Source organism: Brassica napus, chromosome C3, assembly GCF_020379485.1.
Source record: "Brassica napus cultivar Da-Ae chromosome C3, Da-Ae, whole genome shotgun sequence".
NCBI lineage: Eukaryota > Viridiplantae > Streptophyta > Magnoliopsida > Brassicales > Brassicaceae > Brassica > Brassica napus.
Window position 1 is genome coordinate 51,757,898 of NC_063446.1, and position 13,787 is coordinate 51,771,684.

The window sequence follows — 13,787 nt, forward strand, 5'->3', positions numbered from 1 at the left end:
AATGTGGCTAAAGTATATATGACAATTAATGATTTTGAATAATAAAGATTTGATAAAAATAGTGTATCTTCTATCATATTTGTTTAATTTTAAGCTATTAAATAAATTAAACAACCACAATAACCATATAATAAAAATTTAGATTTTTATGTATATATTATATTTTGAATTTTTACAAACGGCTATAAATTACTAAAATTGTTAAAAGTCTCACATTAAAATTTTATGATCCATGGTTTAAAATTTTTGTTATGACAAAATACAAATGATTACAAAAATTATATAAGTAAAAAGTCTAATTTAATTAATTAATAATATTAATATATATATCGTTTTAAATTAAACTATAAACCATATAAAATACAATATTTTAGTTTTAAAATTTACTTTGAACAATTTTTTTGATAAAAGTTTTGAACGATCATTGACAACTTTTTTTTTTTTAATTATAAATTACTAAAACTATTAATCCCACAATGAAAATTTTGTTATCACTAATTTAAATTTTTTTTCTATAAAAATACAAATGATCAAAAAACTATACGAGTAGCAATCATCATTTGATTGACATTAATATTAAAAATATACTAAAATATATTATCTATGTTAGTATCATTTAAATTTACTAACATATCCTATCAAATAAAAAAAAAATTTGGATTAATACAATTGATTTATATTGATTTATATGTTCGCACCAATTTAATTATATTTTTAATAGTTACTGACTTTTATTTATTTAATATATATTTATTATTTTATAATATGTAAAAGTATTTAATACATAAAATAATTTATATATATAATGTTGATCCCGCGCAAGGCGCGGATCTTAACCTAGTATTATATTAAAGTAAAATGCAATGAAATCGACATTTCAAAATTAATGGTTTGAACTCTTGGTCTTTTATATTATAGCAGTCTAGAGTTACATAAAAAATGAATACTCAAGTAATATTAATAGAATCATATTCCATTTCAAGCAGTGTTTGAGCTATCCAAATATGAATAAAGATCTTAAATACAAAACACTGGAGAACGTGATAGATTTTATACAGGTTGTCTGTAACCAAACATAAACTAACCAATATTCAAAGACCAAGTTGTCAACAAAACAGGGGAAAAAAACAGATGCATAAGCATTATTGAAAGCGGAAAATACTGCATCATAACTTCAAGTATCCAATCATCTCCACCTATGCCTTACGTGCCTTCTTCTTAACTTCCGAGGATCCTTGCACCTGACTGCTACCACCAGTCTCCACCTTAGAACGAACCGAGATGGCACCACTGTTGTTGTTTCCATTGTCATCATCGCTTCCCTATTCAGACCAAACTAACCTGTTAATATCTGCATACTGTGAAGCTAACTGACTGTAATATAGTACATGGAACTTACATTGTCAACAAATTGAGAGAGCGGCATACGGTCACCTTCACTAAGGATGCGGGAGTGAAGTTGTATGCACCGACCTTAACCTGGAATGTGTAGGCCTACCGTCCATGCCTGCAACAAATGGAGGTGCCTGAGTGTCCTCCGGGTTCACACCATCACCAGCCTGAGGAAGCAACGGTTGAAGGCAATTTCATGAATAAAAATTCAAGACAAAGATGCATGACAGGCGGAGTAAGAACATACCAAAAGATGGCCAGTTTCATAGGCTCTCATATTATGCAGTTTTGTCATAACCCCATTAAAACAAACAACAATGGACATCTCCACCCGATATCTAGCAGGAAGTTAACAGGTATCAAATCTCAAAGTTGAATATGTGCGTGGACACCAACATTAATGAATGCAAATAAGATTTGTACAAATGGTTAGACGCCAACAGCATTAGTATTAGTACAATGCAGCCAGGTGAAAGCTGAGACAATGCGTTGGAGCTTTTGGTGCAGTTGGAGCAAGAAACGTAGCACAATCCCTTGTCCAGCTTGATACCAGCGACCTTCCCGTGCAGATGAAATCAATCTCCTACATTCGTTAATCAGCAGCATCAAACTTTAACTTTAATTCATTCTCTTTTCAAATCATAATATATGGTTACTATACCTAAGAAGAAGCAGATATGACAAATTCATTGAGCTCAGCTATGCTCAGAGATTCCACTTTGGCGTAGCTCTTTAGCAATGGAGCTGCTGATGGAAGCCTGGTGTCTTGGGCAACCAGCCTGTAGAAATAAGTCTCCCGTGCGGTGGTTTCCTTGTCAAAATATATGTGTGTGCCTGAAGTAGCATTCAGAAACAGACGACCTACAAAATAAAAATGATGTTAATGTACTGAGAATAATTAAAAGGCGGACTGTGTGATGTTAAGTTCAAGGAATTACCTCCCACAATTTGGGGGTTGATACTGGTTGCAACCAGAACCCTTGGACCACCTCCCATCGATTAAAGTTGTTTGTGGAGCTTGACAGCCTGTGAGTCGAACAGACTCATAGTCACCGAAACATCACTGATAACATGTACATAAAAAAACTGATCAAAATGTAATACTTTTTAAAGTAGACAAATTAAAATCTAAATGGATAAATATGGAAGAATTAGTAACTTATCCATTTTTATAGTTGCCATCAGACGGTTATTGTTCTGTGGAGGATCGGTGAAAGTGCTCTTCACGGCAGTTATCTCACCGACGATGTCTGTGGGATGATTATTATCAAATAAATAATCATAATAGAAAAATTTACAGATAAGAAGAGCAGTACCTGGAAGCTGAGTGTTTGTGTTGGCAAGACCAAGCAGCTCGCTGTGATCACGGAACCGAAAAGTTTCCACACCTATCGGAATATAGTTAACCCGTCTTCAGATTAGGCAAGTTTCAAGCCGGTTCACATTCACCGTCGCCGGCATCATGGTCGACTAAACATAAAATGATCAGAAAATCTTGTTAATAAAGATTCAACACGATGGATGATTCTATATATAATCAGGAAAATATTAAAAACAATTACTAATCAGTTCCGAAGCTCTAAACAGGAATTGTTGGTATAGAATCACACAATCAAGATCAATAAGAAGTCCTTCTCTTATTCAATCAATTGAGATCACAATCACAATATCAAGTCAATCACCAAAACTCATAAGCTATGTCACATCTTGACATCTTCTTATATAGGAATCAAAGTTTCCTAAACACAATAGGTTTAACAAAAAACAATATTTCCTAATCCTTATAGATTTCCATAACACAATATGATTAGGTAACTTCAATCTCAAGTTACTTCAAGCTTACTCCAACAGTTGGTAATAAGGAATCAATATGTCTGAGACATTTAAATTAAAAAACCAATCTAGTTATGAACTCAAGCGGAGATACAGAAAAAACTCAAGCGGAGAACATAACAGACCTGGGAATCAAGCAGCAACGTAGCGACTCCCATGAGTTCGCCGCCGCGTCGGACGTTCTTGGCCTCCCAGAAGCGGAACAATCAGACTTGAACGGTGAATGAGCATCGTCCGGTCTTCCGATCGGAAAGCAAGATCGCTGCATTAGCCATATTCTGGATATAAGTTTATTGTATTGTTTAGAGGGAAGGAGAAGATGGTTGTGATACGAAGAATGCTTACCCTTTTATAATCGAAGCTCCACCGCTTTGCATGAAGAAGCTCGCATTAAATATAGTTAGTGGGTGATGATGTAAGAATTACTTTAAGATAAGAAATCTGTAACTGGTATAGATCGTCAGGAAGAAGTTGAAAGAACTCTCTAAGAACTCTGGTTCTGTCTCACATTGAATGGTGGAGACGAAAGGCAATCGAAAATCCTAATACGAAACGACGTTCATTGCCACGTTTACATTTGGAGAAACTCACTATGGGCTCGCCAATCAGAATGAAGGTAAGGCCCAGATCAAATTAATAGACAACGTAATACATAGGCTAATTAAACGCAGCGGATCAAGGGAGATGACACGTGGCGAGCGCAGGAGACTCTATTTTCCTACGTGGATGAAGGAGAAGAGAGTGATGGTATTCTTTATAGTACTCTCTCAGTTTCAAAATACTTGATGTTTTGGGTGTATCCACAAGAATTAAAGTATACACTCTTTCCTAAAAAATAACATTAAAAATATAAACCAAAATTAATTCAGTCAATCCTTAAAGATAAATATAAAACATCATTGGTCACACACTTTTCAATAAAACTAAGATTAATATAAAAATTCAAAATATCATCTATTTTGAAACATCAAAAACTTTCCAAAACATCATCTATTTTGGAACGGAGAGAGTAATATATAGATAATAGCAAATTAAGCTTCACTCGGAAAAAAACTAAAACAATTAATTTTAAAAACTTATACTTTATTAAGGGAAGAGACCAAAGAATGAAATCTGTTCATAAGATTCGATTCACCGTGTGAGCCTAAGCAGAAATAAATGTGTAAATTTGGTGTGGGAAACAACGGTAATAAGGTCAAACTTTTTCTTCTGCGAATAATTTGTACCTTGTCGGGTTGGAATTAAAAAGGACAAGAGAAGTGGGTTCCATCGTTAGTGTTAGTGAACATAGGCCAATTCAAACTTTACATCCATGAAGTTTCAGCCATCCATTGAATTGGTAAATTTTTCATATTAATTTTTTTTTTGTTACAGCTTATTGATTTTCCAATTGAATTAAAGATTAATTTGCAAACTAACCAATTTGGAAAGCTATATAACATTGATTTTGACATTATTAAATAAATAACATGATGTTCTTTTTCTTTCCGGTTTTAACCTTGTGTGTAGAAGATAAACGGTAAAAACAAAGATATTTAACGACGAATATAACATATGTGGTCAGCAAAAAGCTTAATTGTACTATACTAAAACTTATTTTTGTACTATACTAAAACTTATTTTTGTTGAATATTGTACAGTGAGGAAGTCAACAGTTAAACACTACTGTTTACTATTATATCATGCAATGTAGTTGAAGTAGTATATGCCTCCAACCACACCACTCACAACCTGAAATACTAAATTTACTCCAACCCGAATCCCAACTTTTAAATAGTAAACTCTAAATTCTAATATATAAACCATAAATCCAAATATAATCTATAATATCTCAAATTAAATTAAATTTTGAAAATATACAGTATTGTAGTATTTTGTTTTTTTGTACAAGAAATAATATACACTTCTATAAATAGTATATAACGATCAAATGAAAAAGAAAAAAATTGGACCTTATGGTAAAAAATCGTATTGATCTTTGTAACACTTGTCCAACATCCACATGAAATGAATTTTATATTATAAACAATCACAAAAATGACAAAATAGAAGTATCAAATCGGAAAATATAACAAATTGTTATATTCCAAATAAATAGTATAGTCCGCGAGTTCATCTTCTTTGTTTTCTAAACTTATCGACGCTTTTCTAAGACAAAACAGAGTATGGAGACAACCACTAAATCTTATTTTTAACGACGTGATAATCCAACAAAGAAAATCAGAAGTGATGTAAGAAAAAGTACATTCGCCGATAGAGATTAAGAAAAGTTATGTTACACTTTCCGATTGATTCGATTTAGGTGCAGAGAAATATGTCAACAGAATCATTGATCAAAAGGATTTTGAAACTCAAACAAAAAACAGAGAAAATAAGTTGAAGAGGTTGAGTCGGTAGATATAAAGGGTGTTTAGTATATAAGATACAAAATACATTGAATATCACAGTCAAATTTCTTTTTAGCTATGAAGTGAATTATTAATTGGTGAACGTTATACAATGCAATTTCCCTTGAATTAAACAAAAACATTAGAATCATCACCAATCTGCCCATTATTTAGACACTACTATAAAATATATAAAGTACAGATTGTTTCTCTCTCAGGGTGTCCACGTTACAGATTGTTTCTCTCCCTGGATGTCAACGTCGCCATCCACGTCATCAATTCAGAAGTTGAGAACGCGACACGTGTCCATGAAATTGAACTCACAGTTTCATTAATTAGGAAAACAAGAAAGTAACACACGTGCTCATTTAAACTATTCACTTGGGCTGTTATTTGAGCTTCGAAAATGGTTGATTGCTGTTTTCAGTTCGTTTTAACAAACCCAACCGTCTCCATGAAACACTCCAACGAAACCCTAAACGACGATACTGTTCATCTTCCTGCTGCAGGAATCTAGCAACATTTTGCAGTTACATTCAAGCGAAGGATCATTTTCAACACAATCATTAACTATTATCAGTCTATGATTCAGTGGTTCCTCATTTATTGACTCCGCCAGAAACTTCAACTATAAAAAGGTATGCTTGACCCCGTGAACTGCATCAGTCTTTCACCTCATTTATAAACTCTCTAAGAAACCTATCTTTGATAATGGCTAATTTCTTCGCCAGAAACGCTTTCTGCGTTGACTCCGGCTAAAAAGCTTACGACAAAGATGATGATTATCACTTTCTCCGTCGAATAGTTTCCTCCGAATTACATCAAAATCAATGGAGCCAACATCTACGTGGGAAGGAGAAACAATCTCGGAGAAGATAGATCAAACGCTCGCCGGCGGAGAAGGCACTAATCAGGCGGCGTGTGGAGCGGAGTTTCTTTACTCACCTCTATCTGCTTCACGAGTTGCCACCATGAATCTTTAGGGTTCGTTGTTAGCTCGAAGCTCTGATTAGTTTCACCAACAATGGAGGCTCTAAAAGGTTGTGCAAGATGAGTCTTTCTGAGTAATCTTTATAGCTGCAGATTTTTTTTTTGAATTTATATATACGAGTGAAGAACATGTCAGTGTTTTTTATTTTGAATTTTATCATGAAAAGGCAGAAACTTTATAACTTGGATTCTTTTTGCTTAATTTTATGATAATTGTATTTTCTTTGTGAGCTCATGGTTATACAATACATGTATTTGATCTGACAGAGCAAAACCCCATGAATTTGTACGGTTTGGCATGATTGGAGACGTTCGCGGTGAAAGGATATGAATGAGCAAGAGAATGAAGAGAAATGATGCAGATCATGGTGAGTAATATACATCTTTAACCTTTGGCAATGATTTACAAAATATTGCTCTGTAATATTTACAGATCATTCAATCAAAATTATAATAACCTGTATGGGCTTAGTTTTGCTATTGTTTGTTGTAGATGCAATTATGTACCATTAATTAGTCTGAGTCTATTTTAAAACCAAAATCTCTATTTAAAATCTCAAAAAGGGTCTAAGTTGGTTAGACCTTTAGGGGCTAATTTGTAGAGGAAGAAGAGAAGCACAATATAACGACTGCGTGTATTTTGATATATATGAGAAGAAAGATGCAATATAGATGTCAAACAATATAAATACTACTTAGGTTTTCTTTCTCGCCTAGGAATTTGAGTTCATGTTTCTTTATAAAGATCTATATTATTAGTTTTTTTTCTACATTTCAGATATTCCATTTCCATCCGCTTATATTGTAGAATAAAAGAATCCTTAAAATTGATGCTCCAGATGATCAAAAGTATTATAACAATTTTTTGAGGTGCTGTTTGTGGAGAAAATTTTTAATTGGATTTTGCATTGCAGATAAGTGTATGTGAAGTATTTTTCGGACTAATGATTAGTTAATTATTGTTTTTTTTGTCGTCCTAATGATTAGTTTATTATTGTAGCTTGATGAATGTGTTACTGTATTTCTTGCAGTTGATGTTTTATCCATCTGATTCAGCAAACTAAACAAGCACATTGATCCCAATAATGCCTCTTTAGCTTCCCTTAGAAACACTAATGGTTGTTTTTTAAAGAGTCCACATGAATTTCTCTTTCAGATGCATAAGGTAAAACCACAACAATTTTATGTTGATTTTTTTAGTTTACTCACTTCAACCTTCAACCTTCAACTATCCATCTCAGTTATGGCTTGCACTGCTTAGTGCAGTGGGTGTTTGCTACAAGTGAAGGAAAGTTGCCATTGCATATAACTTCGCCAAAAGATTGTTGGGAACTAACTCAAATCTAGCTAGCTATGCCAACCTGACCACACACGTTGTGGAAGCTACTAAACGTAACATGACGGATGAACCGTTAGTTTATAAACAAATTAATGCCATCTCAACATATATGTATATATATATATATATATATTATTGTAAACAAATTAAAATAAAGAAAAGAAAATAAGCAAAATTGATCGGTCAATCTTAATGCCATCTCAACATATATATAAATATATTACTAGGGTATACAGGTTTATGTGGTTCTCTGCGGCATAACAACTTTCTGCGATATTTGCAGGTTTGCTTTGCTCTCCATCTTAAGACCCATGATCAATTCAGATTTGTAACTCTGAGAGCTTGAAAGTGGCAGTGGATGAAGTTATTTAAGTATACGAAAATTGTTTTGTCAGAGTTATATACATATTCACTACAAGAAAACAGGGGGATTCTGATGGCCGAAATCGTCGGAAATTCGTCGGAATCGGTCTATTCCGACGAATTTCCGACGAACCCGTCCGTCGGTATCGTTTCGTCGGAAAAAAAAAATTCGTCGGAATTTCGTCAGAAATTCCGACGACTTTCTGACGAATACCGAGAAACGTCATTCTGACGAACTTCCGACGATATTACGATGCGGCTACACTAGACCAGAGTTCATCGGAAAACTACAATTCCGACGAACGTGGTTCCTCGGTTTATTCCGACAAACTTTGGGCGTCGGAATTTACCGACGGACATCGGTCGTCGGAATATACCGACGAACCACGTTCGTCGGTATATTCCGACGGAAATGAGTTTGTCGGTAAATTCCGACGGATATATGTCCGTCGGTATATTCCGACGACCGTTGTCCGTCGGTATATACCCTTTTTTTTTACAAATTAATTTTGCATTTTTATATATTTTTTGATATTAATAAATTTAAAAAATTGGAAATTTAAAACTAATAATATTATAAAATTTAAATTCATAAAAACCGAAATAGGAAAAAAACATTCATAAAGTTTAAAATTCATACAAACCGAAATAGAAAAAAAAAACATTCCGAAAGTTTTATAAAGCCGAAATAAACTAAGATGAACTCGAAGACATCAAACGATCTAGCTTCTGCATAATCTCGGTGTTGAACTTCTTCTGGGATGCCAACTCAGCAAGGATAGTGGCATTCTCCGAACGGATAGTGGCATTCTCCGAAAGGATAGTGGTGTTCTGCTCCTCCAATGCCCCAATCCGTTCATCTTTGTCATGTAGCTCCTCGAGAATCATGGGATCGGCATACGGAGCTTGCGAAGAAGATGCCGGATACGAAGAAGCACGACGGGCCAACCCAACTAAACGGCCTCCTTTCCTTTTAGGAACCGCCTACAAAAATATTTAAAGTAAGTAAATATGGACAAGTAAGTAATCGACATTATAAAAAAAATATATTAATAAAAAAAATTACCTTTTCAACCATCTCATTTATTTGCAATAGAGACAGGTTGGTTGAAGCTCCCGTGGAGTCGCCGTCATCAGAGAGAGGCTGAGATTGAGAAACTATCTCAGCTTCCACCAAATCAACTACACCTCTGATCACGGGGTCCTGAATTTGACCCGTCGTCTTGTTAGTGTGAGCCACCTTAATGAGTTGGAGACGATCAACGGGATTACCGTCATTTGCTTCGATCTAAAAAAACCGCCATTATTAGCCAAAAAATATATAAAATATTTATTTAAAAAATATAAAGATAAATAATAATAAAAAACTTACAAGTTCATCCTCCTTAGTAGACATGGAGCAAGCGCCGAGGTTGTGCACATACATACCTTTCCCGCCACGATCGCTCTTCCGGTTCCTGGAGTTCCTAGAAGACGTCTCTGCAGTGTCTTCCCTCTCCCAATGAGCTATCAACTGCTCCCACACCCCCCCGTTGATGAACCGTGGCTTCTTGTTCTTCTGCCAAACTGTCTTCCACGCGTTTATCTGCTTTGTGTAAGAGTCCATGGCCTTTTCGTTGAATTTCTTACGGACTGTTTCCGTAAGATCGGAGTGCCAGTTGAACTCTTGCTACAAAACAAACACAATTTAATAAGTAAATATATGTAAAAAAATGTAAAAACTTAAAAAAAATGAAGGGTTACTATACCGCAAACTGACGAAACCACAACTCTCGTTCGTCGGAAGGGATCACACTCCACTTTGGATATCCAAAACGGAGCATGGAGTACATCATCTGGTTGATGCTCCGGCTAATGCCATTTTTCGACTTGGTGAACCTTTAAAAAAAAATACAAGTTAGCAAGTTAATTAAAGCAAAAAATATAACGGTACAAATAAAAAAAAATACTAACCAAGTGCTATGGCCTCGTCGTGGGTTGAGTTGGAGAAACGGGAGATGCTCTCGACCTGGTTGTTGAACCAATAGATGAACCGGCATGACCCCCGGATCCTGTTGAGCAGCAGCGTGAGGGGCAGCGTGAGGGGCAGAGGGAGCTGGAGCGGGAATATATGCGGGAACCGAGTCATGAGACGATACCGATGCACGGGAACCGCTCACCGAACTACGTCGAAGACGGGCTGCGGGGCGGGCTTCATCCTCGGCCCTAAAAAAAAAAATTAACCCATCAAACATATTTTCATTTATATATTTACAAAAGGTTTTATAAACGTTTTAAAAAAAACTACTAAACCTTTTATATATATATATATATATGTATACAAAATTATAAAAAATTTATAAATATAGAAAAATGTTGTTAAAAATTTATAAATGAAGAAAAATGTTGTTAAATATTTATATTTAAAAAAAAAATGTTGTTAAATATTTATTAGTGGAAACTTAAAAAAAAATATAAAAAATTTTAAAATTTTAAAATTTTTACTATACATGATTTACATATATATATATGTATACAAAATTATAAAAAATTTATAAATATAGAAAAATGTTGTTAAAATTTATAAATGAAGAAAAATGGTGTTAAATATTTATATTTTTTTCAAAAAAACGTTTTTAAAAATCAAAAAACGTTTTTAAAAATCAAAAAACGTTTTTAAAAATCAAAAAACGTTTTTAAAAATAAAAAAAAACGTTTTAAAAAATCAAAAAACGTTTTTAAAAATCAAAAAATGTTCCAAAAAAAACTAAAACAACAATCCTAACTTATATATCCTAAACTATCCATTCAATCCTAAAATGTTCAATCAAACAACCTAAAATCCGAGATCAACTTCCAAAACCCTAAACAATTGAAAAAAAAAAGGTTTGGGATGATTCTTACATGATTTGGGGTTTGGGGAAGAGATAGGAGGGTGAGGAGAGGATTCGCCGGTGAAGAGAGGCCGGAATCGCCGGAGAGTCGCCGAAATCGCCGAAATCGCCGAAATCGCCGGAGAGTTTTGAGAGAGAGAGAGGCCGCAGAGATAACGAAGAAGAAAGGAGAAGGGTTTTTATTTCCGTGGATTCCGACGGACACGGGTTCGTCGGTATTCCGTCGGTATATTTAAAATATACCAAATGCCGATTCGCGAAAATTTTCAAGCGGTTTGGTTCTCCCGGGCTAATTGAAATTCCGACGGAACGTGTCCGTCAGTATTTTCCGACGGACACATTCCGTCGGTATATTCCGACGGAATTCCGACGACTTAGTGTTTAGGGTGTTCTTTTCAAGTTTCTAAATGCAAAATCCAAACCTTTGATAATATATATAGTATTTGCATAAAGATTTAACAATAAAAATGTTTTATAACACGATTTTACACAACAATATTTTTTGTAGTGTAAGCTTATATAAATATGATTGTATAAGTACATAATGTTAAGATGAGATGTTATGAAAACAATGATATGCATACATAAATATTTTAATGAGTTGTTATATTTGAACGGTTGCGATCTAATACTATACTAAACACTTATTATGTGTTATTTTCATAGTTTTGGCATCTAAATTTATAGATTTTTATGATTGAAACTTTATAGAAAAACATGTCGTCGGTATTTCGTCGGAAAATACCGACGACATTCCGACGAACTCGACAAGTTCGTCGGAATGTCGTCGGTATTTTCCGACGAAATACCGACGACCTTTCCAATTTTCAATGAAACCCGTTGTCGTCGCTATGTCGTCGGTATATTGCGAGGGATTTCCGACGGACCATTAAAAAAAAAAAAAAAAAAAAACTAATCAGAATCTTCTGAATCTTCATCAAACTCCCCAACCTCGGCTTCCGGCTCTGAATGTACGACAGCATCATGTCCAAACACAGTCAAATTCTCAACGAGTTGAACATTTTCCAAATCTTCAACTGCCTGGGCGTTGCTGGTAGACTCTGGTTGCAATGGTTCATCATCATCAGAAGTTCCATCCACTCGTCCTCTTGGGTTGATTTGCGTTACAGTAACCCATGGATCGTCTCTGTACGTCACCCGAGGGTAACTGATGTAGCACACCTATACATATCAATTATACAAAGTATTAGTTCAATATATAACATTAATTAATTATATTGGTAAAAAATTATGAATATATTGACATACCTGATCAGCTTGCGAACCAAGAATGAAGGGATCATAATATTGAAGTTTCCGCCGCGAATGAACTGATGTAACACCAAACGCATCAATCTTCACTCCTCTATCTGGGGTGGTGTCATACCAATCACAATAGAATACTACACAACGCAATCCAACCATTCCAGGAAATTGGATTTCCAATATTTCTTTATGTTGCCGTAGTAGACATCGTCACCAGAAGAAGATGAAACACCAGCATCATATGTTGTCTTAGAATGACCTTTCCTTGTGAATGCATATCCTCGCGTACAAAATTTAGGATATGATTTGACCACATAGTTTGGTCCCTGCACAAATTCGCGTATCCAATCATCGAACACAAGACCTCTGGCCAAACCATCATTCACCTAAAAAAAAACATATATGATTGCAAAATTAATTAGTTTATATATATTAAATTTAAACTAATCATTTGCATAGGGTAATAGGATATATGACTCACATAACTACGAAGCCACGCAGCAAATCCGTTATCTCTAAGTTGTCGAAGCTCATCTTCTGTTGCATGCCTGTGAGTCATACGCAACTCCGCCATATATACACTATATACAAAAATATTATCAATATGAAATAAATTTATTGAATATTAATCTAACAATAAATGAATAAATATTTTTACCTCTCATATTGTAGAACATCTTCACAGTTGGTGAGCAAATATGTTTGCAAATGAGCGTTCTCAGTGTCCGTAAGTCTCCGCTTCGTGAATTTTCCACTAAGTCGTCCTATTTCCTTGAACATGCTTGGGACAGTAACATGATATGTTGCTCTCTCCCCTCTATCATCATGCCGAGCAGGTCTTCGGTGTTTTGTTTGCACTTCTGGTGGAAAATAATTTTCAGCAAAGATTGCAGTTTCTTCATTGATCACCTGTGCCACTATAGATCCTTCCACCCTGCTTTGATTTTTGACCATCTTCTTCAGATGATGCATATAACGCTCAAAAATATACATCCATCTGTACTGCACAGGACCACCAAGTTCCAATTCTCTTGCGAGATGAATAGCAAGATGTTCCATTACATCAAAGAATGATGGAGGAAATATCTTCTCAAGGTTGCACATGCTGACTGGTGCGTTTGTCTTCAAATTATTAATACCCTCTTCAGTCAATACTCTGCTGCATAAGTCACGGAAAAAAACACTAATCCCTGCAATTGCTTCATGAACATTACGTGGCAATAATGCTGAAAAGGCAAACGGAAGGAGGCGCTGCATAATTACATGACAATCATGACTCTTCAAGCCAGTAAACTTTCCTTCGCTTCTATCAACGCAGTTCCCCAAATTTGATGCATATCCGTC

At 34.7% G+C, this 13,787-nt stretch overlaps 2 long non-coding RNA genes across 2 annotated transcripts; one reads left to right on the forward strand and one right to left on the reverse strand.

The window, feature by feature from the left end:
* Nucleotides 1-971: 971 nt before the first annotated feature.
* Nucleotides 972-3,934, reverse strand: LOC106379209. The gene is made up of 9 exons (XR_007321491.1): nt 3,571-3,934; nt 3,351-3,487; nt 2,709-2,862; nt 2,331-2,642; nt 2,054-2,253; nt 1,816-1,975; nt 1,640-1,730; nt 1,400-1,559; nt 972-1,322 (listed from the first exon to the last, which is right to left on the reverse strand). It is a non-coding gene; the product is annotated as an uncharacterized LOC106379209 (long non-coding RNA).
* A 1,996-nt stretch (nt 3,935-5,930) lies between these two features.
* LOC111208709 lies at nt 5,931-8,326 on the forward strand. Its single transcript, XR_002660626.2, has 3 exons — nt 5,931-6,250; nt 6,344-6,652; nt 6,870-8,326. It is a non-coding gene; the product is annotated as an uncharacterized LOC111208709 (long non-coding RNA).
* The last annotated feature ends 5,461 nt before the right edge of the window (nt 8,327-13,787 follow it).